This window comes from Oxyura jamaicensis, chromosome 3, assembly GCF_011077185.1.
Source record: "Oxyura jamaicensis isolate SHBP4307 breed ruddy duck chromosome 3, BPBGC_Ojam_1.0, whole genome shotgun sequence".
NCBI lineage: Eukaryota > Metazoa > Chordata > Aves > Anseriformes > Anatidae > Oxyura > Oxyura jamaicensis.
The window spans coordinates 74,128,034-74,133,827 of NC_048895.1; the positions used below are offsets into that span (position 1 = coordinate 74,128,034).

General features: G+C 38.3%; 1 long non-coding RNA gene across 1 annotated transcript in view; it reads right to left on the reverse strand.

The window, feature by feature from the left end:
- Positions 1-5,347, reverse strand: part of LOC118163451 — a 21,456-nt gene extending 16,109 nt beyond the window's left edge. The window contains exon 1 of the long non-coding RNA XR_004749061.1: positions 5,337-5,347. This is a non-coding gene — a long non-coding RNA (uncharacterized LOC118163451). The remainder of the gene's footprint in view (positions 1-5,336) is intronic.
- Between the last annotated feature and the right edge of the window lie 447 nt (positions 5,348-5,794).

Consider the following 5,794-nt stretch of genomic DNA (forward strand, 5'->3'; position numbering starts at 1 on the left):
TTTCTGTTCCTTCTTTTTCTTTTTCTGTTCCTTCTTTTTCTTTTTCTTTTTCTTTTTATTTTTATTTTTCTTTTTATTTTTCTGTTTCTTCTTTTTATTTTTCTGTTTCTTCTTTTTATTTTTCTGTTTCTTCTTTTTATTTTTCTGTTCCTTTTTTTTCTTTTTCTTTTTTTTCTTTTTCTTTTTTTCTTTTTCTTATTTTTATTTTTATTTTTATTTTTCACTTCTGCTAATTTTTACGACCTTATCTATAATTTTAATATTAATTGTTAGGGTCTTAGATAGCAATGTGTTACTCCTACCCCACCACACTTTTTTTTTGCAAACAAATAGTTTGTTAATATTTCTTAAAATGGAAAAATAATAAGAAAAATAAGTCCTTTCATCCCTGTTTTTATATGTGTGTGTGTATGTAAAAACATGTATATAATTTCTGTTCTTTTGCATCTGTTATGACTTTTAAGAAAGAAACCTCTTTTTCAAAGGTTTCTGCAGCTTTTGCCTCACCTGAAATAAAAATACTTTTTTTTTTTTTTTGATCTGATTATAATTTCTATGGCAACCAATTATAATATCAAAATGGAGCATTCTGCCTTCAAATAACCAATAAGCAGCAGGATGTGATTAATTCTGAAAGTGCAGGGCTATTCTGAAAACCCTACAAAAATAACAGTCACATTCAGTAGTGTTTTTTTCTCCATAATTTCACAATCAAATTCATTCAGTTTACAATTGAAATGGCTTTTCTGCCTGCTAGCCCTTTAAATTAGGACTGGGATTTGGAAGCTTATTTGTCTTCTATCTGACTCATGGATCACCAATAATAAAGATTTTTGCAGGTCAAGTATTGCCTTCAGATTCACTTGTGTAACTCCATTACTTTTAGTCAGATTGCATAAATGTAACTGAAGGCAAAACACCAAAAATAGAGGAATTGAAAAACAATCCTGCAACCAGAACTTTTAGTTAACATGTGCATTGATTATGCTTAGGCCTGAAAATTACACAGGGCATTCTCCCAGACCTGTATTGCTCCTGTCTGCTTAAAATTGATTTCTGCTTATAACCCTTTTCTTTCAACAAGTTTAACTATCTACAAATAACAAGTCCAAGTAAGAGACTGTTTTCATAAAGTCAGTTTTGAGAGTACATCATCTGTATAATCGAAGCTCTGTTTATGAGGTGTGCTATGTATTTTTAAAACACTCTTTTCCTATTTGTTTGTGTGTTTGTTTTGCAATGTTTTTGAATTAAGGTTTCCCATTGTCTTCTCTGCAGTGTCTGTGCAGGTGCATTCTGCATGAATGGGGTTGCTAGAAAGTTATGTGTAATTTCTAAATTCTCTTGAAGTTCCGCATGAAATGCAAGATGCTGGAGTCCCAAGGACATTAAGAGGCTTTCCTTCCCCGCCCCCCCCCCCCCCCCCCCCAAGCCTCTTGCTCCATGGCTCCCCCACCTGACTACAGCCCCAGATCCCTGGTATGCCCTGAGGCCATCAGCATCTGCCCCAGTGAGGCCATGGCAGGACCAGTTTCCTGCTCCACTGGTCACTTGCTGGGCCCTGCCCAGTCAGGCCTCCCTGAAGGCCCACATTCTGGTCTGGATTCAGCCTGCAGACTTCCTTGCTGTGGAGATGTCCACTTCTTGGGCTGGGGCTGGCCTGTAACTCCTGGCTGCCCTGTTTCATGCTGGAAGGTGGGACATGCCCTGGTTGACTACCCCACGCCAGACTTTCATCCCACAGAGAGCTTCCAACCCATGCAATGCATTGACATGAGACAGTACTGTTGTTGTTCATGTACTATGTTTGCTGTGTTAGTTTTAAATTAAAGATCAAAACTTTTATGACTGGTGCAATTATAATTCAATAATCATGATGTTGTATTTATTTGGCTTGCCCAAAGCATCAGTGAATATTTAAGTTCTTCTGACAAGGGAATGCTGAAATATTTAAGGCAGCAGAGTAGAATAAGCCCTAGTACAAATGAAAAACTAGCCTGAACCAGTTTTTGTTTATGTGAAAGAGGCATTGGCCTGCTACTTGAACACTAGGAGAGTTTATACTTCACTTACGCTTACAGGCAATGTTAGTAATCAATGGCTGGTGTTTTGGTGATTTGCGAATTTTCTTTTGACAAAATATTGAACCTGTTTATGCATTAGTCATTGGACTTCACAGATGACCTAAGAAATGACTCCACGTTCCCTAATCTTGACAAAAGTATGCCCACAATTTGTGCATAGATTAAATCAAGTAAAAAGGGCTATTTTTCAGTGCAAGTTTTAAATGTACACCTCTAGAATAGGTAGGTACTGTAATTTTTAAAGAGAAACTTACTTTTCTAGAAGAAACTTACTTTTCTAGAGCTTTAACTTCATGTCTATAAAATATGTATTATTCAGTATATTCTAGAATATCTGGGGATATAACTGACCCAATATTAATTGTATTAAAAGTTAATTCTCCAAGTCTAAGCAAACCATTTTGGCTTTACTGTATGATTACTTGATGGACAAAGAAACCTCTTTGTGACAAGTCCACTAAAAGCTCCTCTTTGTTTCACATTTCCTCATGCAGGAGAACCTTATGTGAGTAAAAGGATGGTTTCAGGGATTAAGAAAACCTTTTACAAATGTCATGTGTGAAAGTTGATGTGAAATGCTTCATCTCACCTTGGACATCTCTTGGGATAATATAAACCATTCAAAGGTATCTATTTAAGTCCATTAAGTACAGAGGAAGCTTATAAATATTGTCTTTGACTTAGCCAATGAACTTTTAAGCATCTGATATTACAGTTGATGAATCCAAATTTAGGTGAAGTTAATTTGTTTGGAATTCTCCTAATGAGTCTATACATTTGGTAAAACTCCTACACATTGCTTCAGCTGATAAGATGTTTAATTCTCTTAAGATGTTACTTATTACATGCAACATTTTAATCTGCTCTGGACTTTAGATAAATGTGGTTTCAAAAGTGATATCTGAAATAAAAAAAAAAAAAAAAAAAAGGGGAAGGGAAGGGAAAATGCTGTTTTCCATGGGCAATGTTTTTGTCATGTCTGGAGGTTATACAGGATAAGGAAACAGTTTTCAAAATCCTAAAGAATGATTTTTTTCAATATCTTTATCAATGATCTGGATGAGTCGATAGAATGCACCCTCAGTAAGTTTGAAGATGACACCAAGTTAGGTGCATGTGTCGATCTGCTGGAGGGTAGGAAGGCTCTGCAGGAAGATCTGGATAGGCTGGACCGATGGGCCGAGGCCAACGGTATGAAGTTCAACAAGGCCAAGTGCCGCGTCCTGCACTTGGGGCACAACAACCCCAAGCACTGCTACAGGCTGGGAGATGAGTGGTTAGAAAGCTTCCTGGCAGAGAAGGACTTGGGAGCATTGGTTGATAGTCGGCTGAATATGAGCCAGCAGTGTGCTCAGGTGGCCAAGAAGGCCAACAACATCCTGCTGTATCAGAAACAGTGTGGCCAGCAGGACTAAGGAAGTGATTGTCCCCCTTTACTCGGCTCTGGTGAGGCTGCACCTCGAGTACTGTGTTCTGTTTTTGGCCCCTTACTACAAGAAGGACATGGATGTGCTTGAGCGAGTCCAGAGAAGGGCTATGAAGCTGGTGAGGGGTCTGGAGAACAAGTCTTATGAGGAGCAGCTGAGGGAGCTGGGATTGTTTAGTCTGGAGAAGAGGAGGCTCAGGGGCAACCTTATCACTCTCTATAGGTACCTTAAAAGAGGCTGTAGTGAGGTAGGGATTGGTTTGTTCCCCCACATGCCCAGTGTGCCCAGGGACATGGTTCAGTCACCATCCCTGGAGGTATTTAAAAGACGTTGAGATGTAGAGCTTAGTGATACAGTTTAGTGGAGGACTTGTGAGTGTTAGGTCATAGGTTGGACTAGATGATCTTGGAGGTCTCTTCCAACCTAAATTCTTCAATTCTGTATTTTTTTTTTTTTTTAATTTCTTTACAAAGTGATATTTTGCCTGGTTTTATACTAAAAGATAGGTCCTAAGAAGTGTTAATCTGTTTTTTTGTTGTTTATTTTTTTTTGTTGTGTTTTATTATTGCAATACATAAATATCAAATAGTTCCCTCCTTGTTTACTTCCTCTGATAGGCTGTGAGGGCTTTTACTGAACTACTATGGTCTGTTATGTCTGTGTATTCTACTAGAAACCCTTAATCCGTGCATTATTGAAACAACATTTAACAGTTTTGTCTGACTGCATAAGAAATTATGCAATGATACAACAGAAAGTGATACCTATTAAATGCAAGTTTACATGATGTCAGATATTATAGTAGAGACTTTCCAGCAGTTAATCCATAGTTAAACTTGTCGCTATAGAATCCTTTTCCACCATGGCATTGCTGGAAGTATATTCCAATAAATTCCAATTGCTTGGTTAAAGCAGTTCTTGTTTCTCAAATGGAAAACTCAATCACTTGGGTAAAAACTGAGCACTTTTAATCTGAGTAAAAAATAAGTGCAAAGCAATCTGAGTACAAAATAATAATCTAAACAGATTAATCTGAGTATGCCCTAATCTCAGTATAAAACATAATGAGGCAGTGTGATGGTGCAGGGGAGCAGAGGGTTGTGGGGTACAACACCTGTATTTCATGACTAGGTATTTTCAATCTGATCTGACTTTGGAAATAATTGAAAACAGTGTTTCATTTCTGTGAGTGAAGTTTCCCTTACATCACTGAGTGAGGCATGATTATTATTCTTAAAATTTAATGTAAATTTAATCCAGTATTCACTTTAGCCACTTCCCAGTAAAATAAACCATTCCAGCTCTCTGACTGAGAGAAAAGTTCTCACGGACTGGCGAATGCTGAGCATGTTAAACAGCTTTAAGCCTCTGTAAAAGGATGGGAACATCCAGGCTACCTTTTGGAAATATCTCTGTTCTGCACTAACTCCCAGCTGAGTCCCAAGTATGCTAGCTAGCAAAGGCCAAAGCCATGCCAATGAAAAAGCTAACAGTAAAGCAGCATGGATCATTGCAGGTCAGTGCTTGTGTCTCTGTCCTGGTCTTGTTTAGTTAATTAGCATAGACATAGTGTCAGGGCATGAATTATGAAAGTAATCTACAGTCATTGGAAAGACAAGTCCTTTCTGAGGGCAATTCAGTGCTGCACAGTAATGTTCTGAAACTGCATCAAAAATAAGAGTCAACTAATCAGCTTTATGTGCCTCTTTTCCTAAAGTCTTCTGCTGAGACCACACGCTTGCCTTTTCATTTGCTAACAACATAAGCAATTATACACAGAGCTGTCACTCTTTTCAACAGAAGAACCTTCCAAACTACAAAGAACCCACCTCCAGGGCTCCCCAAACACTGCCAATGGCCCATGGCATGGTTGTGGCCCATCCCTGTCACCAGATGCCCAGTGCCCAGAGCTGGGTCTGCTCCCAGTGTGCCCCATCCTGTTTTGCTTCCTGGTGGGGGTCATGCTGGACCAGCTCCAAGAGAAGTTCATCCCTTACTCTACATTGATAGTATGCAGAAGTTATGTTTTTATTTTCTTGTATTTACTCATAATCAAATTCTAGATGCTTCGATTGTCATGAAGGCATTATTTCCTTGGTATCAGGCAGTCACAGTATGTTTTTATTTTTGTCAAGGGATCCAGAATACATCCTTAATCTGAGCTGTAAACCCTCCCAGTAATAACAACACATTACCTGTGAGTCTTAGTATGAAATGTCTCCAAACTTCTGTGCTTGATGTTCGTATTTTGACTGGCCAGCCTCAGTAGGTCCTTTATACTGG